This window comes from Wyeomyia smithii, chromosome 1, assembly GCF_029784165.1.
Source record: "Wyeomyia smithii strain HCP4-BCI-WySm-NY-G18 chromosome 1, ASM2978416v1, whole genome shotgun sequence".
In the NCBI taxonomy this organism is placed as follows: Eukaryota; Metazoa; Arthropoda; class Insecta; order Diptera; family Culicidae; genus Wyeomyia; species Wyeomyia smithii.
In genome coordinates, this window is record NC_073694.1 from 173,136,530 (window position 1) to 173,164,337 (window position 27,808).

A 27,808-nucleotide genomic window follows, 5' to 3' on the forward strand; every position below is an offset into this window, starting at 1 on the left:
AGTCCGTCTAAAAATTAATTTGGGCACTAGAGGGTAAATAAAGCTGTAAAAAATATCTTTTAATAACAGCTGCCTGATTTGCCATGGTTCGTTAACGTTTCCATAAGAAATGGCTTTACCAAAAACTGTACTGACATCACACTTTTCGAGCGAAAATTACCAGATTTTTGATGAACGGGTAGAATAATAGTGTCTTTAAAAGATAAAAAATCAATTTCACTAGAAAAAAACCCTCAAAATTTGAAAAAAAAATAGTGGTCCAATTAATGGTAAAAAAGTAACACAGCGAATCATAGTTACCATAGATGTGTTAGGGTAGAACTACCTTGGGTGGACCACTTTGACGAAAAACTGTTTATTTTTTTGATATAAATTGAATTGTACAAAAGTTCCTCGTGATTGTGATGCAGATTAGCTGGATAAGATGTTTCTCGATGGAAGTTTTCAGGAAACCCTTAAAGTTTTCGCAAAAATTCAGTTATTTTGACCGATGGTCTACTAAAGGACGTGGTCCATCTAGGGTAATTTTACCTTATGATCGTGTTATCGTAACAAGTTGCAGCTAAAATGCGAAAAACGCCAAAAAATTGGTGAAAAATATACTGAAGCAGCTGTTACTGAGTGTCTCCAAGCAATCAAAAGTGGTGTTTCGATTAGGGAAGGTTCCACGATCCACCGTAATGTTCCGTGCAAGCAGGAACTTCCACGAAAAGGAAAACGGAAAACCAGCTGCATTGTAAAGGATTCCCAATTTCGAAAGAGCGGCAGTGACAGTCTACAGCTGCATGATTCATCTTAAAAAATCTTCGTCTTACAAGGTTCGGACGAAATATTCAGAAATAATTTGGGGGATTGACTACGAAGTGAGGAAAAAATGGTCACATGGTCTAAAGATGGTCCTTTATAATACGAAGCAATCTGCGGCATGGTGCAATTGTTCACAACTGAAATACCTGTTACACAGTGGATTGGAAAATTTTTCAAGTAAACCTGGCCCAAATTAGGAAATTGTTGCGGTCCAAATTAGGAAATGGTGGCCCATTAAAGGAAACTGCAGTGATGATTTATTTGTTTCACAATAAGGAAATAGAGGTATTATCTTTTTGTTTTTCATGCAGTAAAGATAGAAAACATGTTACTTCATGTTTATACATAATGAAATACTTAATTCAGTAGAAATATTTACACTTATTCTTGCAAAATATTCAGCTATACTACTAAGTGGTCCACTATAGGCAGTTTTACAATAACTACGCAACAGAACTCACCGCGGTGCTTTTACCATGTGTCTCTTAAGAATATATAAAATGGAGGGAGTATCCAGGTAGGGAAGGTAGATTACGTTGTTTGCTTTGCATCTCGAAACTGAAAAAAAAATAAAGCCAGCCGCCCGTCACGTGGGGTTGCTCTTCAAATTTATCTCAGCAGTGCACACCGCGGTGCACTTCTGTGAATTCTCACTAGAGTGATTCAAGACACTCTTATTACAATACAAAACAGAGGGAGCGCTGAATATTCTCTCTGCTCTTTCCACATAGAAAAATGACATGTCATTGTCCGTTAAGGCAACTGTCAACCAGGGTTCAACATCAACATCGAAACAAAACAATGAAACTGATTATTCCGCGCTGTCATTTCGATTCGAACAGTTTCATTTTCACTTGATTCCTTCCGGCTACTGTCATCGAAACACTTCTTTCTCTCGTTCCCGCCTGTTGTTCACCGGATCGTTTTGAAGGAAACTGATGAATATTTCAACTGACAGAGAGAGTGACGGAAAGAGAGTCTTTTTCATTTCAGCGTCTCAAATGAAACTAGCAACGCATCGCTTCGTTTGATGATAGTTTTTTAATACCGCAAGTCGCAGTTAAAACGGCCATGGCATCCAATAAATACGTCACGCAAATTCCGATCAATATTTTGGAATTTTTTTCGCTGTTGATCACTGGCGCTGTGTAACCACGTCGGATTGGGAAACTGGTTTTGGTGTTCTCCGTTTCATATCGTCACGGTTTTCTTTTCTCCCTCGTCCATATATTTCGTCCTGTCTCCGTTGGCCTCATTGTCATTTTCGATTGAGAATCGTCATGTGAGAGTGACGGTGATAATCTCAACTTTCAATTGAAACGCTTTTGTATCAGTTTCTAGCCCTTCAACTGTCAAAATCAAAGCAAGAGCTTCCGAGTAGTTTTCATGTGACTCACTGAGAGCTTGAGGATGATACGAAAGCTGTTGCCAAGTATGTTCTTTTTGGGTTTAAAAAAAAAAAATTGCATTTTTTGGGCGATAGTTTTGCCAGATATGTTATTATTGCATTCGAAAAAATAAATCGCGTACTTCGGCAATTGATTACACTGGTCAACATAGGTGCACTTCAGAAGCTCAAACCGGAAAAAATGAAAGATTATAGGTATTCAACTATTCCTGTGAATTTTGGCGTCCCTAGCCACAAACGTTTTTTCAGAGACTTGAACGAGTTTTCTCGTGAACATAACAATAAAAAGAGCCGAACCCGGCACGCAACAATGCGATCTCTCACGTAAGTTGACGCGGTTTGGTAATGGCTGGTGGACCCAAAATTCATAGGAATGGTTGAATATCTATAATCTTTCATTTTTCCGGTTTGAACGTAAATTTTCTGGTTTTCTCTTGGTTATGTTTTCAAAAATTTGGGTTCATTTCAAAACTTAAATATGAATCAAACCATTTGGTGTATTTTTTCAAATATTATTCCCAGTTGGTCTCGAGGTACGATACTGGCCTTAAAAGTCAATCGCCGTAGGTTCGAGTCTCGGCTCCGGGAGAGACTGTTAGTGTCAGTAGAATCGCAATTGTCCTATTCATCTAACAGTTGGTAGCGAAGTCTTTGTATAATAAACAGAAGGTCGAGTTCCGAATCGAAGAGAGCTCGTGAGATGGTTTTATTACCTGATATACCTGACTAACAGAGTTGTATGTGTCAGTCTTGGGTCGTTACATTCTGAGCCATTTACAATTTGTTCTGAAGTGCCGCAAGGAAGCAATCTTGGTCCACTTTTTCTCTCACTATTTATTACACTATTTAAACACGGCTCTTATTCGCGGACGATGAGCAAATCTTTTTGATTATAACCTGCCTTGGAGACTTTCTGAAACTACAAAAGTTGCCTGATGCTTTTAATGATTGGAGTAACCGTAATATTCTTACCCTGTGTGTAGAAAAATGTAATGTAATTTCCTTCAGCAGAAAGCTTCAATCAATTAGCTTTTACTCAATAATATAAGGAATTAGAATCGAGTGAAACTGCAAAAAATCTGACAATTACGTATTGTTTAATCATGTTGCACCAATATAATCACATTTGAGGCTTTCGAGAAATTTCATTATAAGTGTTTCTCATTTGATATCAAAATTTAGAAATCAGTCCAGCGCACAATACGAAAAAATGAACCCAAATTCCCAATAATTAGAAGCCGCTTAGCTGACAACCTGGAAAATTGCATTTCTTATCTAAAATTGGTCGATAAATCGATTGATGATGTTTTCATTTTGTACAGAGCACGGGAAAGGGTCTATATTTCCAAAAATACGCAAAAATATGGTGAAAAGGGGCAAAATAAACCATTTTTCGTGCCCTGTTCGAAATGAAATCATCACCATTCGATTTGTTGACCAATTTTACATAAGAGAGTGCTATGTTTCAGGTTGTTAGCCCAGCTGCGATTATTTAATGGAAATGTGGGTTCCGGTTTTTCCACCAAATAATCGCCGCTTGACTAGTAACTTGACTTCTTATGTAAAATTGGTCAACAAATCGATTGATGATAGTTTTATTTTGTGTAGGGCAGGGAAATGGTCTATTTTGCTCCTTTTCACCCTAATTTTGCGTATTTTTGGTAATATAGACCCTTTCCCGTGCCCTGTACAAAATAAATATATCATCAATCGATTTATCGATCAATTTTACATAAAAAAGCTATATTTCAGGTTGCCAACCCAGCGACTTCTAATGAGTGGAAATTTGGTTCCATTTTTTCCCAGTGTGCAGCGGTTCAAAAGCAATGATTTCTCAAAGTGATTTCTAAGATAACTCCAACACAGAAAGCGAAGAGAGATGCAGTGCTAAACAAAAGACATACGGGGCTGAAACTTTGCATAAAGAAATTATTATATAGAGCGAAGTTGATGATTTAGCATTGCATTATTATATAGAGCGAAGTTGATGATTTAGCATTGCTTCATAGATTCGTTAATGTAGATATAAATGTTTGTGTAATAAAAGAAGATAAAAATGTTTACGTAATAAACGAAGAGCACGTAATGTAGAACCGACCCCTCATACGCCTAATGCTTTCAACTCACTGGAACGGAACCAAGATCGTGCCACTCGGACAGTAGGGTAGCACGGAAATCAATCAAACCTTCCACTAGCAGCGGGAATCTGTAAACATTCTATCAGCGATCTATCGGTGAACACCGGCGATCCCAAGGCTTGATGACGCTGACACAACAACATCGCTCCACAATGCCAGCAGCAGTGAATGAAGCGATAAAGTGACGTCCCAGTTGCAGATCCGCTCTCCGGTGTGTGTCACTCGATTATCGCTGCCGCCACCGCCGCCGCGCCGTCGTCGTTGTCGCTGTCGTCTTCGTCGTCACCAACGCCATCATCATCATATGATGCACCCGTCGTTCGTTGCTTGACAATTGAAACGCGGCCGGCTGACGGATGCCCCTGCGATATCGGATGGGGTTTTGCTGCCTGGTCGCGTCGAGCAGTGCAGTACTCTGTTTGCCAGCGCAATCGGACACGCATATCGGTCGGGCCGCCGTGTGAGTATTTACGTCGTTGTATGGGTGTGTTTGCAATTCCATACTATTTAGTTCACGATTTGCCTAAAGCGCGGGGACAATTTAGTCTAAAAACTAGTAGCGTTCCAGGTGGTGTACCGGCAGATCTCACCAGTAAGAGTCTGATCGAGTGTGTAAATACCGCGTGTTGCGAAACGAGTCAGCCGTCGTCGTCGGTTAAACCAGCCAGTGAACGAGAAGAGGAGTCTTCCTCTCGGAAGTAAATTATCGGTCGAGGTTCGCACTGATATATGTAATCACATCTAGGCACAATTTTAATATGCTAGTGGTTTAAATGGCGCGACTCCGACCGACAATCGTCTGAAGGTTCACTACAGGTGTGCAGTAAAGTCTCCGATAGCAAAGTGTGTCATACCGCAGTAGTGGCACGCTGCTCTTATCAGAAAACACCTGAGTAAGCGTGCTCAGAGTGAGTGAGTTAGTGAGCGAGTGAATGAATGAGTAAGTAAGCTAGTGCTGTTCTGCATTTATGCGCATCACTGCCAGAGTTGAGCTTCCAGCAGATAACACCGCAGCCGCCACTTCAACCCATCCAAAAGTTGTTTCAATATACATATATATATTTCGTAAAACACCACAACTGAAGCAACCCCTTTCCCCCGCAGAGTGGCAAAAGTGTGAAGTGTGTCAACCGACAAACCTAAAGTTCCTTATCAGGGGGAAATGTTTCGCGCGTACGGTTCTTTGCCGCCGAGCGAGTGTTCGTCACCGCTCACGCCGCCGGCGGCGGATATTGTCGGCGGTTCACGCTTCGGTAAGCCGCTTCGCAGTCCGGACTGGAGCAACCAAAGTGAACGCATGGGAGCGTTATTTGAGCCTGCCGCCGCCTGTGACGATGACGAGGGTTATCGGCAGCATTGGTCAGCGGACGGTGGATACGAGAAACCGTTGCCACCGGATCCGGCAGCTACCGAGCTGACCAGTTTGTTCGCGAATGCACGGTTCTTCCGCTCGGAGCGGCCAACGAATAGTAACAGTAACAACAGCAACAACTGCCACAACTACAGTAGTGCCGCTGATACGGTGACTAAAGGTGGGTGGATTTCGTATGATAACTCCACAGATAGTTTAGAATCAAAGAAAAAGAGGGGAGGATACAGTGGGGGGCACCAGTACGCAATAATCGATGTTTATGTGTTAACTGGTTGGTAGCATACAAGCTGGGGGAAATGTTGGAGAAGTTTTGTTTTGGTTTGGTTAGCCACGCTTTGCACTAATTAGTTTCGAGCCCGGGGAAAATTGGAACTGATTTCGTGGGCGAGCGTGGTAAAACGAATTGCCTGGAATTATGGGAACGCGGTTTCGGAGTGATGTCTGCTAGAACGCAGATAATGGGTTGCTGCAATTACGAGCGCAATTTGGCGAGTACGATAGCAGAATTCGACTGTCAAGTGGGAGATTTTCTACAACATTTGTGACATTTCCAAAAGCAATTTCGAGTTTATCCTACTTCGAAAAAAAAAATACAATTGCGAACATCAATGAGATTTTTTTCTCGCCTTTTTTTCCTTTATAGAAGACTGAACCACTGCGACCATTTTTTGACCATTATTGTGGTAATTCCTCGCCTTAAATCAATATGAGAATCTTATAAACTTTATAATTATTTTCAGATTTTCAGTTCATTTGATACATCTATATTAAAGTGACAATGGCTGTATGGAATACAGTTTATCATCGAATCCAAAGAACCAATCATGCACATTTTGTTTATTGGTCCATAAATATGCCCTGTGTAAAATTTAGCTCAATCAGATATAGTTCAAGGGGTTATATACCTTTTTGCTCGACGAAAAGGAGCAAAGTTTGGATTTTTTAAAGCACACACCCTTCCTATTGCATAAAAGTAGTAATTTCCAGAAAGTTCAGTTATTCAACAACAACAAAACACGTTTGTTCATAAGAAATACCAATTATTTGGCGAGTAATGTCCGTTCTCCCGAAACGCTTTTATTAGCAGAGGTTTACGATAGAGACGCAGCAGATCAACTGAAATAAAAAAAATCATATTATTTCATTAGTTTAGAAGTGTGCCAGGTATCTTGTAGAATCGTTTTTATTTAGAAAAAATGCGTTCACAACAAATTTTTCAATTTTCAATCAATTAATACCAAAAAAGGGGAGGGGATTATAAAAACGTGACGCGCATCTACCACAACCACGAACGTTATCGGCAAAAAGTGGATAAATCGGAGCATCGTGATGCGACAATTTAAAGGTTGAGCGAAACAGAAACCATTTTACGAGACGTCTCAGATTACAATTCGTGAATAATATTTTCACAGAAAATATGGAACAGCAAATACCGTGTATCCTACCTTAGTCGTTCGTAAAGTGGTAAAATGGGATTGCCGCGCCCGCAATAATATGAGTGAAAATTATAAGCAAAATATGAGTGAATTGTATGCGCAACTTTTTTATGTACACCTCTACGGTCTCGCTTTTCTATCCGCTAACAGACGGCACTGCGAGCGTACTTTATTCGTCGTCGTCGTTTTTTGTGCGTCTCGATTAACCGACTCCAAAACAAACAACAAATTTCGAGAAAAAAATGTTACTTAGCTTGCTTAAAATTTCCTAGTCACTTCTTTTTCCACTGTTCCGGTAACCAGCAACTATGTAACTGTGAAACTCACTGAATATACTAATTATATTGGAGGGAAAAGAGCATAAATTAGTAAAACTTCAAGTAGAGATAAAACTCGCACAACACTCAGCGGGCCTTGTTGCCAGTCTTCTCGGTATTCGGTCATTTGGGGGTGTTTCCCAGAAACCGGAAGCCGTCATCTTGGAATTCAAAATGGCATGTTGAAATAATTTCGGGCCTCTTGGAAACATTCTGGCTTTGAAAATATCGATATTAGGTGACATTCGGTAATTTTGGGCTGTTTTCCAGAAACCGAAAGTTGCCATTTTGGAAATCAAAATGGTGTCCGGGCTGGATTTCAGGCTTCATTCCGTTCATTTTGAGCTGCTTTCCGGGAAAATGAATTGAAATATATGATTTATTTATGTGCGACCTCTCCATGGAAGGGAGGTTTTCAAATCATAATAGGAACTTTTCTTATACTTTAATATTTTCACTCTTCAAATATGGTTTAATTTGCTTTATTACTTCTCGAGTTACGTAGAAATTAGTGTTTCATTTGTATAGGAGCCCTCCCTTCCAGAAAAGGGATGAGTGTCGAATTATCATAATAACATTTCTTGCCCTTCGGAAACATTCACATGCTAAATTTGTTTCCATTTGCTTGATTAGCTCTCGATTAATTTATAAATTTGTGCTTCATTTGTTTGAGAGCCCTCCCTTCCAGATAAGGGGGGCGTCTGTCTACCATAAAAATATTTCTAGCTCCCGAAAACACCAGCATGCCAATTTTAGTTTCATTTGCTTGATTAGGTCTCGAGCTATGCTGATATTCGTGTTTCATTTGTATGACAAACATTCCTCATAGAGCAGGGGGGTGTCAAACTACCGTAGAAATATATCTTGCATGTTATTGCCAACAGCCTCGCGAAAACTAATTGGCCCATTTCTGTGGTACATCAAATCTAAGATGTCAAATAGGTAAATAAATATAAGCATTTTTTCAACGACATCAATATAAACTTCATTACAAATGTACTCTTGTAACCACCTAGTAAAAAATACATTTGGCTCGGCTGGTCACTGTGATTAAACTGGTCGAGACTTCTCAATCTAGTGAAGATACTAGATGTTTTTTTGAAAAAAACTTTAGATCCAAAAATCCACAAAATTAGGAATTTTAGAAACGGTAAGAATGGCTCGATAATTATAGGGGATAATGTTGAGGTTATTAAAAAGACAGTTAAAGCAACCTGGGTGAACGATATGATGCTGTTGTTCCCACAATCGCGAAGCCTAAGTTAAAAATTGTGGGAATGAGTTATCGCCGTAAGAGTTCTCCGATGAATTCATAGACTTGTTAAAAGTCAGAATGATAGCATCGGCTTTAAAAAAGTAAAGGTTATTGCCGAATATGAAAATTCACGCTCAAATATAACAAGTATAATGTGATAATAGAAGTTGATTAAGACACTTATAACTGCCTAATGAATGCTGGAAAAGAAAGCATTGGGTGGGACAAGTGTTTTGTACGAGAGGCCATAAATATATTGCGTTGCTTTAAATGTGGCGAATTTGGTCTTAAAAGCACAGAGTGTGTTAATCCTGAGACATGCTCAAAAGCACAATCATCGGAATGCGCTTCTACTAATTATAATTGCGTAAATTGTTTGAAACATAATAATAAGTTAAAAATAAACTTGGACGCGAAACATCCAGTTAAATGTCAAGTAAAAAAAATAGCAGCTGAAAAAAATGCAATGTGAGAGAAAATTAGAAATAGTTTATCTTAATATTGCTGGTTAATCCACAATTTATGTTGCTTTGCGGCATCTTGTGGAAACAAAACGACCAATGTTAGTATTGCTGGCTGAAACTCACATAGTGGAAGCTGATGCATTTGATCAATATAGCATTCCGGGATATAAAGTTACTTTTTGCCTTTGACATTCCAGACATACTAGAAGGGTTGCTATTTACGCCAAGGAATCGGTAAAGTTCAACATGCTATCAAATCTGTTGGAATAGTCTACCATTCCCCCAGTTCAAGTGACAAGCGTTTTTTGAAAATTTTAGATAACTGGTGGGAAAATTTTGTTGATTTAAATAAATCAAACGTAATTGCGGTGATTTCAATATTGATTGGATTGGTGGATCGAATTCGAATCAATTAAAGCAATTTGTCGTTTTTTTTTTCAATTGAAGACAAACATTTTTTCAATTAACAAGAATTTCCAGACACCCTCTGACCTTGATTGATCATGGGTTCTCAAATTTTGATAATGTTCATTCCTTTAGAGAGGCCGACTATAAAATAACAGATCGTGAGACAATTTGTATTTCAAACGAAAACGATCAAAACCGAGAGGATAAAGTAAAAATTAAGTGCCGGAAAAGTTATTCGAAACAAGCCATGTCTCAGCTTTTTTCAAGAAGTTTGAATGTTCTACCAATAACTGGAAATTTGGAAAATAAAGCCGCTGTTCTAACCAGAACGCTGGGAGAGTTTACCAAGAATCTAGTTTCTGAAAAATTTGTTGAGTTACAAAATTCGAACAGCTGGTACTCTTTAGATCTTGTGCGTTTGAATTTCGTAGAAATAATGATAACGATGATTGAAACAGGTACACCGCGGCGCGAAACATATATTCACGCACCTTGAAAAAGGTTAGATGTGCATATATACAACGGAAGTTCGATCAACATCAAAATAACAGCAAAGAGTTATGGAAAATTAAAAAAAAAAATAATGAAAAGTAATAATACATTATCACAGTCCATAACTTTAAATGATATTGAGAAAAACTCCGCGCGAGTAATTGCAAATAAATTTAACAGTTATTTCGTTGAAAGTGTTCAATCGATCAATCAAAGTATTGATGTGGTCAATGAACCTGACGAGATAATACAGCCGATCCATAATAACTGTAGATTTGATGGTTTTCATCCTATCACTTTTGCAGAGTTGAATGATATATTTGTTTTTCTCGGGAGAGGTCGGCTAGTATCGACGATATCAACGCAAAAGTAATACAAGATTGCTTTCATGTAATTGGACACGACCTGCTGGACATTGTTAACAAATCTCTACAAACAGGGCAAATTACTGGGACGGATAAAGCCGAAGAGTTCCGCCCCAATAATTTACTGCACATATTAGAGAAAATTTTGGGACTAATTGTTAAAGGCCAGCTAATGCATTATTTGACCAGTAATGATTTGCTAATCCCAGAACAATTAGGTTATCGAGAGGGACACTCTTGTGAGTCTGCATTGAATTTGTGTTAGCAAAATGGAAAAAGGAAATCGAGGCTAGAGAAACTATTTTTGCGGTGTTTCTGGATCTATAACGCGCTTTTGAAACAATTTCTAGGCCCTTATTGTTGCAAACATTGAAGCGCTTTGGTATCGTAGGGACAGCATACAAATGGTTTGAAGGCCATTTGTGTGCTAGAACTCAGAAGACTCGTTTTTATGATTCTGAATCTGTTTCCATTGCTAATACACTGGGAGTACCGCAAGGAAGTGTTTTGGGGCCCATTTATATTAATGACATGAAGCGAGTTTTACGGTTTTGCGATGTAAATTTATATTTTGTTTAATCCAAATGATGTTGAAACCCTTTTAAACCAAGATTTACGTTATTTGGCGAATTGGTTTAATTTTAAACAGCTTAAACTCAACACTAGCAAAACAAAATATTCGATTATTTCTTCTGCCAACTCCAGACCAGACGTAAATATTGCAATTAATGGTGAGACGATTGATCGTGTGAATGAATTAAAATATCTTGGAGTAATCAATGATAACAAGTTAACTTTAAAGTCTCACATTGATAACGTCATCAGAAAAATGGCCAAAAAATACGGTATTCTGTGCCTTTAAAAAAATGAATTGACTGTTAGTAGTAAAATTTTGTTGTATAAATCAATCATTACACCACACATAGACTTTTGCTCATCCATCTTATTCCTTGCATATAATATACAAATATTGAGATTACAGCGGTTACAAAATAAAGTAATGCGATTAATATTAAGATGTAATAGATACACTTCCTCAAGTTTCATGCTGGACGCGTTGCAATGGCTTTCTGTGAAGCAGCGAGTATATTTTTTGACAATGGTGTTCCTCAATAAAATTAAATTATTTTTCAACGAATTTTCTGTAAATTAGTGAAAAAGATTGTAATATTAAAGTATTTTTTAAAATTTATTTGGTAGGTACACTAAGTTATCATTGATGATGATGGATTTTTGTTTGGAAGTAGTTAATTATAATAAAAAGTAGAGTTAAAAAATGAGTTGACTACACATGTTTGAGCCACGCGTGCGTAGACTGACATAGGTAATCTGGATACTGAGTACATCAGAGTTAAACCCCTGAAATTGAAACAAAAGGCATATCGGGTTGATAAGTTGCATGCCACTTCTCAATAGCGGTACAGTGAAATTTCAAAAAAAAAACATTTTCCGGTAAATCAATCGAAACTTTGGATTCGAGGAAATAACGGAGGAAATAACATAGCAGTGAAATCTGATCAAAAATACTAAAATCTATCATTTCACCAAGTCCACAGCTTCGTCCCAAGTAACACACAAAACATGTTAGAAAAAGTCACGATGAAAGTAGTCATATAAGTGTACTACAAGCGCAATTGAAAACGTGTGGTGTAATATTGAGTTTGAAGTAGTTTTCTTCAGTAACACAACTGCAATTCGAAAACAAGTTCGTCTTTCTGGTTTTGGAGATGTTTTTTTATAACATGAGTTCAACAAACAAGAACTATGTCTTTTCGTAAGACATTACGCTATTTAATAACAATCCTACGTATCTGTAAAGTTCTATTCCTGTGGACAAAAGTCAACGTTAAATTACTTGAACGTTAAATTACTTGAACAAATAATATTTAAATTATTTGAACGATTTCTATATTCAAGGCGGGTCGAAATGCGCTGCGCTACGAGAAGATAAACGTAACGCTTGCTTTGTAATCACTCATATTTTTGTCATCGTATATTTAACAACTTTTTCTCGTTTTGTTAAATTTCATGTTTAGATAACGTTGAAACTATGCGAAAACAATTTTAATATTCAAGCGAATGAAACAACTAATTTTGAAATATTGAATATTTTTTTCCATTATCAATGTATAAAAAATTAAAACTGCCACGTTTGTCAAACTAGTTGTACTGCGCATAACAACACATTTGCGCATGCGCTGGTTATCAGTTGTCATAGCAACAGTTTTTCGCAGCGCCGTATTAGTACTCGAAATGTATTTTGCCACTTCATTCCATCAGATACTGGTACTTGTTCTAGTAGCCTTAAATTTTTGCGCTATTCTGGTGATAGTGTTGTCATGGAGTAGGTAACGTCAACTATTCTTTAACAACGTATGTTGCTTGGGGTTGGATTCACGGGAAAATGTTTTTTTGACCATGATGAAATCGAAAAAAATGATAACTATTTCCATTGCATTCGCACCTTCCACGGTGAAAACAGCATCATTGTTTGTCCCCTAGGTCATGCTTTTGAAGCTCTACATGAACCTCCTTTATAAAAAATCACGTTTAAACTGTTTCCACCCATGCAGTGCAACTTATTATGCCACAGTAAATCACAAATAACTTGAAATCACGTTTTTCAATGTCATACGGTCTTTGACAGAGTTCATCTCCATAAAATTTTCCATCTTTTTGACGTTATTTGGTTTGTGTTAGCATTGCGTTAATTAGCCACTTTTCCTTTCCTTTCCAAAGAAAAAGAAATTTCCAGCAAAAAATTTTATAAATTCAGTTATAAGTTTTTTAGCGTTAAGGGGGGTTTGAAGTCCAATGTTCGTAGAAAGTAATCGAGCAAATTTTCCATCACTAAATCCGCAAGTGCTGGAGACACTGGGTTGCCCATGGCTGTTCAAAAATTTGTGAACTCTAGTTTTTTCCAATCAGTTATTCCAACAAATTTTTCGAACAGACATGGGCAACCCACTATTTCCAGCACTAGCAGATTAAGTGATGGAAAATCTGCTCGATTCCGTTCTACCAACACTGGACTTCACACCCCCTTTCACGCTAAGATATGTCGACGATCAATTGATGTCGACCCTGGCGACAAATACAGCATGTTCTGGACGCTTTCAATAACCACAATACACACATACAAATCACTGACGCGCGTTCTTTTCCTTGATTTACGACTAATCTGAACTAAAGATCAACAGATAAGAACTGAATGGTACAAGAAACCCATCGCAAGTGGAAGATTTCTAAACTTCAACTCGCAACATCCTCTACATCAAAGAATCAATGTCGCAAAAAAAAACTTGGCCAATAGAGTACAACGATTGTCAACAAATCTAGACTGCCAGTAACCGCAAGTCAGTCCCATCTATAATTTTGTTAATTTTGAGTTAGCATCGGATTTTGACCTATCTTCGAGTGTATTCTCAGATGTGCTGCTAAAAAATAAAGGTTTATATAATATAAGTGGAAATCAATACCATGCCAAATTGTTCCATTATGAAAAGTAACCGCAAGCCAGTCCCACAGAAAAAATAACTGAAAGTCAGTCCCAATTAAAAAAAAGCATGAAGTTTGATATGACTGAACTTCCGGCACCGATTGATTTTATTGGCCATTAGGTGGAATATGTTCTTCTTCCGCTTTTCAGATTCCTTTAAAATTAATTGGTCTTAGACACGCCAAGTAAATGGAACCAAATTTACTGTTTCTCGGAGAAATGCGGCTTGACCAGAAGCGTCCAAGTTCCAGAATCGACCATGGATCTGAATCCTGTCATCCTTCCCGAACTTGTCCACGCATTCTAGTCGACGTTTATCACAGTTGATTGCCTTTATGGCATGTAACAGGCGCCTCCTCTTGGCAGAGTCTTCTAATTGGATTTGTTTCTAGGTTCGCTTCCTCGTGGTTCTATCCGGAAAACCTTCAATATCGAAAATACTTCCTTCAGAATCCAGCTGGATTTCCTCCCTAGGGAATTGTTCCAAGATATCTTCGATGCTCGAGCCTCAAACGGATGTTGATCATTTTGACATTCGTTGTCGTATGATCCAACTGCTTGCTGCACTCTGAAGCTTCTGAATAAATTAATCAAATCAAGTCTCGACTTACAATTTCTAATAGATTGCGATTCTCTTGCTAATGAGATTTAACACAGAAAGTGGTGAATGGAATTTTTTCTAAAGATCAAAGAAAACGACTCATGCTTCGGTTTGAAATAGCACAATTCATTATTCATTAATCTAACACCCTGAAACAGCCGTGTCACAAAGAAGTTTAAAACCGATCATCTGCTTCAGTGACCGACGCCGGTTTTGCCCCGGTGCTAATTACTTCGTAACACTTAACACCTTAGCACCCTTGACGCCGCCGTTGCCATTGCAGCCAGCGAACCACGAAGCAGAGTGTTGTCTCCGCGATTGGTGTTACTCAAGCGAACAGTGTAATCGTGAATCAAAGGATTGACAGTGTAGCACGGACGAAGAAGCTGCAAGTCTTTAATACTGTTAAGCCCTCTGCATGCAGACAAAGCCACAGATACAGCAGTAGAACAATTAAATTATGCCGGAATTATCTTCTGTTTGAGGTTTCGCAAAAACCGGTGCTTTCACAATCCCGAATGCCTTCTAATCCCTTCGTTTCGGTTCCGATTCCGGAGCAGTGTCGAAAATTAATGTCGATGGTAATTTGGCTGCCTAAAGTGGGAGGCATTTAGCGACTGAGTCGTTGTTCGAATGGGCCGCTCCCGCTTCGGGAGGGCGATAATTATGTAAAAAAACGCTTTCCCATTTCCCTCCTCAGTTCGCGGGAAGCAGCTGCGGAAGAAATCGGGCCCTCGAATCGTTTGAGATTTTAATTTCAGATAGAAGATAATTCGTTCTTTGCTACCTTTCTGTGGCCCGTAACGGTGGCATCTGTTGGTGAATTTTCAAAAGATTTCAGCATTTATTTGAGTTGAAATATTCGTGCACCCGGTGTCATATGGTGAAGTGCTTGGAATACACTTTCCATTTCAAATATGTTTCGTGTTTTTCGGCAGGAAGTTGTACTATAACCAAAAAACAACAGAAGAAAACATCGGTTTAGAACTGAATGCAGATGAAGAGAGTGCTTAACGAAAACCACCAGGTGCCAACGTATTATTTTTACTCTGAATAAGTAATATTTGTCGTGTGCAATTGAGCCATTTCGATTAGAGCATAAATTGGTACGAACATAGTTGAAATAAACTTCTTGCAAGAAAATGAAAGAATCCATAAATTACATTATCATAATTAGCAATCGAGTAATGTATTTTATTTCTCTGATCGTAGAATTCAAAACGTGAATACATTTTTGGAACGAAAGCTACATCGAGTCGGGATTTGAAAATCGTTAATCAATCTCGTGAGGACGTGACTTATATTGGAATTGTCAAAACTTACGTAAAATACTAACTTCACCCACGTTATCATTAATTTTACGAACGTGAAAAGCGGGGTACTCTTGGTATGTGGTAGATTTAAAACAGTGGTCTGAATTGGGAAAGAATTTGCGTCTTCACATTCCTTGTTGATAATATGACCATCAACGAGAAAGAGTTTGTTGTCTTATTCGGATTGAAATAGTTGGCGGAACAAAGACATCAAACAGGCAAGTTCTTATCGCATCAATGGGAGATTTATTCCGTCACTAGCTGACCCGGCAAACTTCGTCCCGCCTACCCAAGTAACACACGTTGTTATAGAACAGTTAAGATAACTCCTCCAACACAACCTTCGGTTATAGATTTCAGTTGACATTACCTTTTTCATGACATCTCTATCACCAGAAAAGCGCAAAAATCGAAGGCTACTATAACAAGTACTGGTGTTATATGAAGTATTATATAACTTCATGAAAGCAAGCCAACTCGCTAGACTGAAGCTGCAAAAAAACATCTCGAGTACCAATGCGGTAAAAAAACATGGAAAGCAAGTTATTTTCAAGTTGTAATTACTAACTAATAAAAACATCGTTGACGCAAGCATAAAACTTCAAAATAGAAATTTTGTAGAACAACGCTTCTTGATATTAGAAACTACAAAGGAAAAAATAGTGAATATGGCGTTTCGAATAATCACCGAAAAATAAACAATAATATTAGACCAACTATTTGACGCTTTTAATACAAAGTTCTACGTGCGCGTCAAATTCCATGGTGAAACATTGCATTTTACTTCTGAAAAAATCATGCGCCATTCATTGGATACGGTTTTCTGTTTGTAAATCAGTGGAAAATAGATTATTCATTACAGAATGGTTGCTGATTCATTTAATTGCGAAGGGTCTCAATTTAGCCCAACACCGCATTAGCTTAGCTCATAAACAACTATCTGGCATCTCTTTCTTACTTGCCTAGTAAATCGCAATGTCGTTTCTTTTTTCTTGGGTTGATCTGCACTGACCTAGTGGAATAAAAAAACTCGCTCATTCGTGGGTCAGAATTCGCCATACCAGCGCGCATGCGCAATTGTGTTGCTATGACAACATTTACATACCTAGCGCCTGCGCAAATGTATTGTTACGCGCAGTGCAGCTAGATCGAAGAAATTGTGTTCGTCAGCGGCACTTTTAATTAATTATAAATTGATGATAAAAACAATGTTCAACCTTTCAAAATGAATTGTTTCTGTCGCTTAAGTATTAAAATTGTTTTCGTATAGTTTTAACGTTATCTAGACATAAAATATAGCAAAACTAGAAAACATTGTTAGATATACGGTAACAAAATTTGGCGTGACATTGGTTGCACTGCAAACGTTTTGTTTACATTTTCATGGCGCATTTCGATCCAACTCAAAGAGTTTGAATAAAATCGTTTAAATAATTTTGATTACAATATGATCAAGTCATTGGCTGCTGAATACTAAGACCAACCAAAGGAAAAGCACTTTACAGGTACGTATATTATTATTGGGCGTGTAATATTGATCTGGCGCGGCTGCCTCGGCTGGACATTTTTACACAGTTGTTATAATAGCGAAAACATCTGGAAAACATCTTGAAGACAAGTGCCATTTATGTCATAGTTTTTGTTTGGTGAACTCATGTTATTGAAAAACATCTCCAAAACCAGAAAAACGAGCTTGTTTTCGAAGTGTGGTTGAATTACTGATGAAGAACAACTTCTCACAAATGTTCTATTTTAAGTTGTTTTCTGTACTGTTTTGATAACATCATGAACACAACTCAAAGACAAGCAAAGGCAGTTTATGATTATTAATCTATGAAATACACTCATGATATTAAATAATATCTCCAGAGCAAGAAAATAACAACACAAGTTTCCGAATGTGCTTATAGTATTCTTATACGACTACTGTTATTGAGAATTATTTTCTAACATGTTTTGTGTGTTACTTGGGTATTTTAGTGTTTAATTTAATAGTTTTGAATTTTTCAAATTTATTGATTCCTTGCGATTGGATTATATCGTTTAAAAATAATTGGTTTTATCGGAATGGCAACATCCTCAACTTTTGGCTTTTGTACATGACCTCTATTCCGGATATATATTGGGTGCATTTCAGTTATTTTCGTTGTTTTCCAGAAACTGAACTAAAAGTGGTCATCTTCTAATTCAAAATGATGTCCAGGGTCAATGCTTGGCTTCTTTACATCATTTCGATTACGGACTTATCCATATGTAGTAGTATTCCGTTATTTTCGGCTGTTTTCCAAAAGTTGCCATTTTTCAATTTAAACTGTTGTCTAAGGTCAATTTATAGCTCCTTGCATCATTCTGGATCCGGTGATCCGGAACCGTAGGTCGCCATCTTGGATTTAAAAAGGCATTTGGAGACAATTTCCGGCCCCTGAGCGTCATTCTGGTTTAAGAAACACCCATATTGCGTGTTATTTGGTCATTTTCGACTGTTTTACAGAAACCGGATGTCACCATCTTCGAATTCAAAATGGTGTCTGTGGTCGATGCTAGCTCCTGTGTATCATTCTGGTTCCGAAGATGCTCATTTTGTATGGAAATCGGCCATTTTTGGCTGTTTTTTAGAAACCGGAAGTTGCCATCTTACAATTCATAATGGTGTCTGAGGGCAATTTTCAGCTTCATCCTCGTTCCAGAGATACTCATATTGGGTGGTATTTGGTCACTTTAGGCTGTTTTCCGGACACCGGAAGACGCCATCTTGGATTTCAAAACAATTTCGGGCTTCCGTACGTCAATCCGGTTGAAGAAACACTCATATTGCGTGTTATTTGGTCATTTTCGGCTGTTTTCCAGACACCGGAAGTCGCCATCTTACAATTCGAAATGTTGTCTAAGGTCGATTGGTGGCTTCAGTGCATCATAACAATCCCGGAAACACCCGTATTGGGTGGTATTTGGTCATTTGCCGCTGATTTTCAGAAACCGGAAGTCGCCATCTTGGATTTCACATTAGCATTAGAAGACAATTTTTGGCCTATGAGCGTCAATCCGGTTGAAGAAACACTCATATTGGGTGTTATTTGGTCATTTTCGGCTGTTTTCCAGACACCGGAAGTCACCACCTTACAATTCAAAATGTTGTCTAAGGTCGATTTGTGGCTTCAGTGCATCATAACAATCCCGGAAATACCCATGTTGGGTGGTATAAGGTCATTTGCCGCTGTTTTTCAGAAACCGGAAGTCGCCATCTTGGATTTCGAAATGGTATTTGGAGGCATGCCAGAAGAAGGAAGGGTGTCGAAACATTATGGACATGTTTACTACACCTAAAAACATTCACCAAATTTGGTTATATTTGCTTGATTGGTTCTCGAGCTGTGCGTAATTTGAGTTTCATTTGTGTGGGACTCCTCCCTTATAGAAGAAAAGGGGTCAAACCATTATGTTTGTTACCCCTATAAACCATCACCTGCCAAATTTGGTTACATTTAGTTGGTTAGTTCTCGAGATAAGCAGAAATTTGTGTTTCATTTGTTATGAACCCCTCCCCCACAGAAAAGGGAGGGGAGTCGAACCACTATGGACATACTTGTTACCTCTAAAAACATTCACATACCAAATTTGGTTGTATTTGGTTGATTGGTTCTCGAGCTGTGCGAAATTCGTATTTCATTTGTATGGGACCCCTCCCTTGTAGAAGAGGGAGGGGTGTCCAACCATTATGGATATATTTGTTACCCCTAAAAACATCTACCTACCAAATTTGGTTCTATTTATTCGGTTAGTTCTCGAGATATGCAGAAATTTGTGTTTCATTTGTATGGGACCCCACCCTTCCAGAGGTGGGAAGGGTGTCGAACCAACATGGACATATTTGTTACTCCTTAAAACATCTACTTGCCAAATTTGGTTCCATTTGCTTGGTTAGTTTTCGAGATGTGCAGAAATTTGTGTTTCATTTGTATGGGACCCCTCCTTTGCAGAAGGAGGAGGGGTCTCGAACTATCTTAGTCACCTTTCCCGTCCCCTAAAACCCCTATATACAAAATTTCACGCCGATCGGTTCGGTAGTTTCCAAGCCTATATGAATCAGACAGACAGACAGAGCTGCATTTTATATGTTTAGATTTTTCCTCTTTTGTTCTGCTTCACTCAGCTTTCTGGTAATGGTCCTTGGGAAAACGAGGAGGTTACAGTAACACATGTGTGCGAACATGACCGCTAAACGCCGTTCTGTTAGTTTGTCATCGCACGCCACAAAGCCCAGCGCTGTCACAAGAAAGCTTGCGTCACCAAAATCATCGACAGTGAGTCTGATGTCTACGTAACTGTCGGTATGCCGACTAGATACGCACGGCTTTTATCTCGAAGAATCAAATCCCCGTCCAGCTGGTGTTAGTGCTCGCAGAGACAATGCGGTTTATTTGACAGCATAGTATGTAATCGCCAGCTTTTGTGAGCTCGCCTACAAACAAAACCCAACCCTCGGAATTTATATTTTTAACCACAACAAAAAAAAAACACAACTTTTTCTCCACTTAGTATTACACATGGAGCGCCCAGTCGAGTGGAGTTCGCAACATTCGCAAACTAATTCTAAAAACATATCTGCAGTAATCCAATCACTCACACCCTATGCAACCTTTCGGGAAACGGAGGACTAGCCACCCTACATGTAGGAATTTCATCATCACGGAATCCGCTTTTGTCGTTCGCGTCGACGGCACGCGATGTGACATCGACGGCCACACATGACGGAAGCCGTTGAAGTTTACCTAACTGCTTGCCTGTCTGTCTGTCCGTCTGTCTATCTGCTAACATCTTCATTCCCCCCCTCGAACGCGCGGGGAACTGCATAACCGACGACGAGCGTATATTCAAATTCATGTTGATATCAATTTTATCCGACACCGTTCAGCATTTCCCAGCAAACGGCATCGCCTAGTGTAGTGTAGGAGCTCGTGAGCAGCGCACATGATGCGCGATGAGAATTGTAGCAGCAAATCGCTGGAGGTGCGACCGCTCCACTGCAGTGCACTGTGGTCTAGAAGGGCAAACACTGGAACTTGATTCCTTAGCATCTTTTGCCTTCATCCTAGTTTAACGATGCCTTCAGAACAATTATTTGTAAGATATACCCACGTAATTTGAAAGTGTCCGATGTTGTTCGAAGCTTTCTAGCTTCCTGCCCTCCTGCTGTCACCCGCGCAAAGTTCTAACGATGTTTTTTTTTCTGACAATTAGTTTTTTGTGAAATGAAAACCAAGATTCAAGCGTGATGAAAAGAATTGTTGATAATTATTACCGAATAAGGAGAGGTTCACCCGGGACTAGTAATTTTTTGATTCCCGGGCGATACGCGATAACCGGTAAACTGGGTAATTTTCCCAGTTTAAAACTTGATTTCCCATTTTATTTGGGAGTATGTCAGCAGATCAAATTTTGCATAACTTTTCGTCCAAACCTTCATCCGTTTTGCATTATTAGCGAAGGAAAAGTTTATTAGGCATAAACGTGATCTTTAGAATCCAATAGTTAGTCTAAATCAAACTAAACTTCTTCCACAGCACAGCCGACATTTTGACTTAGAAAATGATTGTTATTGTTGTTTGGATCGCTCAAGTGTACAACAACAGTATAACTCGCGGTAGCCTTGGTGCTACATTCCGATTCGGAACTTGACCTTCTGTTTATTTATACACAGCCTTAGCAGCCGACTTTTTAGTCTACAAACCACTTTACGGATTAAATCCACTTGTTTTATTATGATTATATTTTAGGCTTTTTTAAAGCGGGCAATGTATGCGTTTTTAACGAGTATGACGAAAATGAATGAAAACAGAAGGTGTGGCTCAGACTTAGAGAAAACTTTCCTCATCCAGACGGGACTCGAACCCGCAATCTCCGAACTCTCCAGCATGGAATTTTGTCCAATAAATTCATTCATCATGCAGAATATACTTCCTCTGTGTCAGTGTTGCAGAAAACCATTGTCAACATTACCATTCTAAGCGAACAATATTCTTCCCTCGCTTTCAATAAGCCTCAATTTATCTTCTTTATAAATTTTGAAAAAGTTTACCGCCAGGTAGCGCACCAGGTTACCCACAAGTAATTGAATCGACCCTGCACATGTTTTATTGCGGTAACGAGATACGATTCGTTCTCGTGGCGTGCGGGACGCCATCGTTAGCGGAGCTAAAAAACCGGAAACGAAGGTGTCACCGAAGAGCAAAGCCACTAGTAGCAATGGAGCGATTTCATGCCAGTTCACCCAGCCATACTGGAAATCTGAAAAAATAAAATTTGGACGTCTCCAAATTTATTCAATAACAACCGAATCTACAAAATTATTCTAGGATACTGTTTAAAAACCATTCAATTTTACAAAAAGTTTACCATCACGGATTTGATTCAAAGTTGAGGGAATTGTTCATCAAGGTTCACTTTGAAAAATCCAAAAATGTAAAATGTAACAAAAAACACTTTTATTTGAGATACACTATTGAAAAATTGGTAATTAATATCGATTGTCTAAATCATACCGCACAGCCAATCACTACCTCTCTTCCCAAGCACAGTCGACACTAACGGATACAATCGATCTGTCTTTGTTGTAATTGTTGTTGTCACTTTCTGTTTCCGATGCTTATTTACGTTCCTTGTCATTCCATTTTCTACTTAGCCCCTTCTTCTTTCCAACTAACTGACGAAGGCTTGGTATAAAAGGTACCGTTCGAACATTTCACCCCATCAGTTTCATTACTAAACCGTACCGGTAGTCAACGTCATGCGGTCGTGTCTTGAATACCACCCTCCTACCATATCTTCTTTAAAAAACTAATTTCTATCTATTATCTCTCAAAATTTGGTGATGGTAAAGTGAAAAACAAACAAGTTATGAACGTTTGTGTATTTTGACATTTTCACTCTTACCTTTTTTTATTTTGCATGTCTGAACTGCAACACAAATGATTTTTAAGATTGTTTTGATTGTTATCGAAGCCAAAAATATGTTTCCTTTTTTGCAGCAGGGCTGCCAGATCAACCTCCTCGTCGTATGTTTTTTGTTAGTTTACTTCTCATATTTGTTCTTTCTATTATGACGAAGAAATCGAAAAAAATTATTTTCAATTTGATACTACCGTAGAATAAAATAATTTAAAACATAGAAGCGACAAAAATGCAATGAAGAGAGCGAAAAATTAATTGTTATTAAATGTTGGGAAATAATATACAGTTGAATCTCTCTATAGCGCAAGATCGCGCGAAATGACCTATGGTCGAATATCGACCATTTTTGATGTGAACTGAACATTTTTCACAGATGGAGAGATTTTTTACACCCATGAGTTACATTCTAAAAGGGCGTATGCCTTTTGACATAGGTTTTATTCGATGCATTGTAGCCCAGAAACCGTTGGTTGAATAGAAAAATTGTCTGAGAATGAGTTGTAGGGAATTAAGAATGGACCATAAAAAAATATACACTGTACAAAAAAAAATTTTTTTTTATCAAAAAAAATAAAAAATTAAAATTTAATTTCAATTAAAAAAAAAGAGTTGATTTGGTTTTTTAGAAAAACTTGACTTAATACGCAACTTTTAAAAGAAAGGCCAGGATGGAAAATTAAAAAATAATTTTTTATGGTAGATTAATTATTTTATGAAAATTCTAATTCAAACATTTTTCAAAATATTTGTATTCTGATGATTTAAAAAGATGCACAGAGTCATTTTGAATCAAAAAGCTCTTGGTAGTAAACATTCTAAAGGCATTGGTTTTCAAGTTATTTCTAATTTAAGCTCGAAAAATTATAATTAGGACATAGCTTTGCACACAGAAAATACACGTTTTTCTTAATTTGTCCATGGTTCTCCAGCAAAAACCATACGTTCATTGGAATGCTTGATCAAAAATATACAATTCATTCTTTGACAACAAAACGATTGTTAAATTTCATAATGTTTATTTTTAATTTTTTTGGTCAAAAAAAATTTTTTTTGTACAGTGTATATTTTTGTTATGATGCATTTTTGATTCGTAAAAAATCTCTCCACCCGTGAAAAATGCTCAGTTTGCTAAGCCAAATACGTGTGCAAAGTTTCATTCAAATCAAAAATGGCCGATTAAATTTTCGCGTATTTCCAGGCGATTTGAAATGATTTTGCTCTATAACGACTTTTTCAAAATGACAAATTTCTCTATTGCCACTTTCTCAGTGGTCCCTTCTGTTTCATAAACATAAAAATTCTTTGTTTTATTGCGACACTTCTTTATTCCGATGATCTCTCAAAATATGAAGCTACTGTAATGAATTTAATTGTTAGGAAATAACTGAGAGACAAAATAGTAACACTGTTGCAAAAAAAAAGAAAATATAATTGGATTTTTTTATAGGAAGAAAAATCCTTAAAATTATATGTTGGGTTGTTCTTTAGTTCGACTTTTTGATAACTTTTAACTTTTAGCCATTCCTCCAATTTTGGGTCCTCTGACATCGAGGTGAAGATAATTAGTGCACCTTCCTCGTTTGACATCGTTTTGGATTCGTCAGAAAATCCAATATCAAATTCTAACGGAAGTGTATTTTTTATTTTGGAGATAATTTTCTTTTGTTCTTCAATATCCACCATGGCCACCATGCGTCTCCATTGAGAGAAGCCTTCTCAATGCGAAAATATCAAACGATAAGTTAGTCCTGGGTTTAGGTAAACCACAAAAGATCAAAACAATGCACAGTGGTCCAATGAGGCAAAAAGTGGAACTTAATTCCATAGCGCCTTTCAACTTCATCCTAGCTTAATAGTGTCATCGGAGCACTTGTTTGTATGAATGACCCGCATAATCGCAAATTGTCAAAAAATATGAAAAGTTTACTGTACTAAAAGTAACATAGTTATAAAGTATATTACATGGAACTTTTTTAAAAGTTAGTTTTTTGTACTTAACTTTTGTTAGTTACATTTTACACGAAAGTGTAATTCGGAGGAATTGTTAGGGCACACAAAACACACATTTTTGCCAAAGATCATACATCTCCAGGACTTTCCTTACAAAGTTATATCATATTTAAGCTTATTTTTTCGATTACTTCAAGAACGTATAGGTTAAAAAGAGGCAAGTGGAATCATGATGTCAATACTTTTCCTTCAAGGCTGAAGAAATATAAACTCCTTTAGGTTCCATTCGTCTCAGTCCTCCCATATTAGAGTACGGCGAACATATATTACAGTTAATTTTCATATATCAAAAATACGAACTTTTTTGTGTTAAGAAATAGAGGAATGGTTCCATATTACCTGATGGTATGGGATCATCGAGCTGTCAACGGATATCACCACGGCTACATGCTATCGCGGATATCATGTTCGAAAACCAATAATAACCACATTTCCAGCAGTTGGCAAAACGGCCAACAGACATTTGACGCAACCCTACGAATTTCGCAATTCGCGTTGCATGCGAGAAAAGAAAGGAAGGCAATATTTTTGCTATTTTCATACCGCACATTTTGACAATTGCATATGAGAGTTCGCGTTGGTGCGAGCCAACTAGCTGACATCTCTATCCTAATCCCATTGCTCTTGTTGTCTTGTTTTAGTTTTGACCTGTTTTTGTTTTCTTTTATTTTTAATTACCAAAGCAAATGTCGAATCATATCAGCTCACTCTAATGTGATGGCTCGAGGTGATATCCGATATCATCTGGCGATATTAGGTGATTTCCGGGGTAGTCTGAACAAGGCATGAAACCACAAGCGCAAGGATGACGTAGAACTGCGTTGTTGTATTCGAGAGTGATCAATCCCAATTGTTAAAATAACTCTCTTGAAATAATCCTTTTTAAACATAGCCAAAGATGGCCAAATATCAGCTTATATGAGTATTGTGGGACCCAGGATGATGATCATATTTTTGATAATTTTGAATCTTTTCAGTGCCATCATATTAATTCCAGAGATTTACACTACTAAATAGTGTTGGATAAAAGTTATTAACATTAAGAAGATAGTTTATCGTAATCTTAGCGTATTTCATTCACTAAATTCGCGATCACTTCGATTGCAACAATGCAAGTATTCCAAAAAACAGCTCTGTGTAGTTCTACGTTAGGCTTGCGGACATAGCTCTGTACACAGCTCTTCTAATATTTACACTTCGGGAGCTTCGTAGCCGCAAGGTTACAGAGTCCGCTTGGTAAGCGGATGGTCGTGGGCTCGAATCTAAGTAGAATCAGGCCATTTGGTGGTTTCCAAAGGACTTTAGCATGGGTTTATTCTTAGGCTTCCCACCGAGTACCTTTCCTTCAATCTGAATTCTACAGTACCTCTGTTGACTCTCCTTCTAACAAAAATATAAGTCCCTGTTATAATAAAACTGGTGTGAGCAACGTATGAAAGTTCTCTCCAGGGAATTTCAATTAGGCGATATTGTTAGGAGGGACAGAGGCTCGGTATAGTAGAGTAGTAAGCTTGAAACGGAAAGGTAAAACTTACACACAAGCACGGATATGAATGATATCACTTACTTCAATAGTGATACTGCCAATAATAAGAAGTGCGGAGTTCAGAAAACACTTGGGCGATATCACAATAGATCTAATCTCTGGTCGCAGTGATGAGCCCACACAGGGAAAAAAAATATTCACACTTAAAATACGGAGGAACCGTCCGTCCAATCATTTGATGATAAAATGATTTGAGCCGAAAACCGACACGGAAAGTCTACCGCTGTCCGCTGTCCAAAACTGTCCTTGAACAGTTGGCTTGACTTAGACTTTAGAGCTTCTTAATATTTGTACTGACATTGCTGAATTCATAAATATCTCTATTCTATTCAAAGTTTTCGATGTTTTTCATGAAAATTGAACCCTTTTCATTTGCTTGTCGTTTGGTGGTGCAGAAAAAATCCCTTTTAGAAATAAAACTGATCAGAAGGACGCACGACGAAAACTTCTCCAGGTAACTTATGAGTGGTAATATTTAGCAGGAAGAACGAGCCTCGGTATAGTAGAACAGTAAACATGTGAAAGGATGGGTAAAATTATGTTACACACAAGTACGGATGATAAATAAACATGCCACTACTCAATAGCGGTATTGCTAATAATAAAAGAGCGGAATACAGCAGACTCCCGAGCATATTTCACAATCGATCAACGATTCAGGTCACAGTGAGAAAGTTCATACAGAAAATAAATCTCTTGGTCTCATTTTGAAGGGCACATACTACTGTCTCTAAAAATAAGTTTTTTTTTATTTTAGTAAATTAAATTTGAAAACAGAATAAAAATTATCATAATTTTATGATTTTTGCTTTTAAAAGTACACATATTTGATTCCTCGGTATTTTTTTACTAGAAATAATCACCTTAAATTAGATCCAAAAATTGATCAACTGGTTCCAAAACAATGAATTTTAAAAAAAAGGGAGCTTTCATCATCGAAATCAGAATAGAGGTCACAGTATAAAAGAATAAAACGGTATTTATCAGAGAAGGGAATGTGAGACATTGCTGATATTTTGATAAAATAAGTATCACAGCATCATGTCACATTTTCAAGCAACAAGTTCTTAATATTTAGTTAATAAAAAATAAAATGAAGAGTTATATAAGTTTTTTGTTCTTAAATTGATTCTTTAAATTATTTTTGAGCACTTTTCTTCATTAAATTCACAAAATTACTGAGTATTTCGCAGCCTGTAGCTCCTGGACAGGATTGACTTAAAGTTTCAAGTCAATACCAAGCGCATTGCCGTATATGGGGAAAAATTAGTAACTCCACCGGCGACGAGTGGACGTGAAATCCCTCAACAGCCTTCCAACCCACGCTCCGGAGCAAAACGAAAGCAGCATCATTAGAGCGTGTGTACGGTTTACTGCCGGATCGAATAATCCCGTCAAGACTCTAATGTTACTCTAATGACAGCAGCCG

The 27,808-nt window shown here is 37.8% G+C and overlaps 1 protein-coding gene across 6 annotated transcripts in view; it reads left to right on the forward strand.

Annotated features, from left to right (window-relative positions):
* LOC129732015 (translational regulator orb2-like) overlaps positions 1-27,808 on the forward strand; it is an 815,319-nt gene that overhangs the window by 337,850 nt on the left and 449,661 nt on the right. The gene's annotated exons all lie outside the window — the stretch shown is intronic.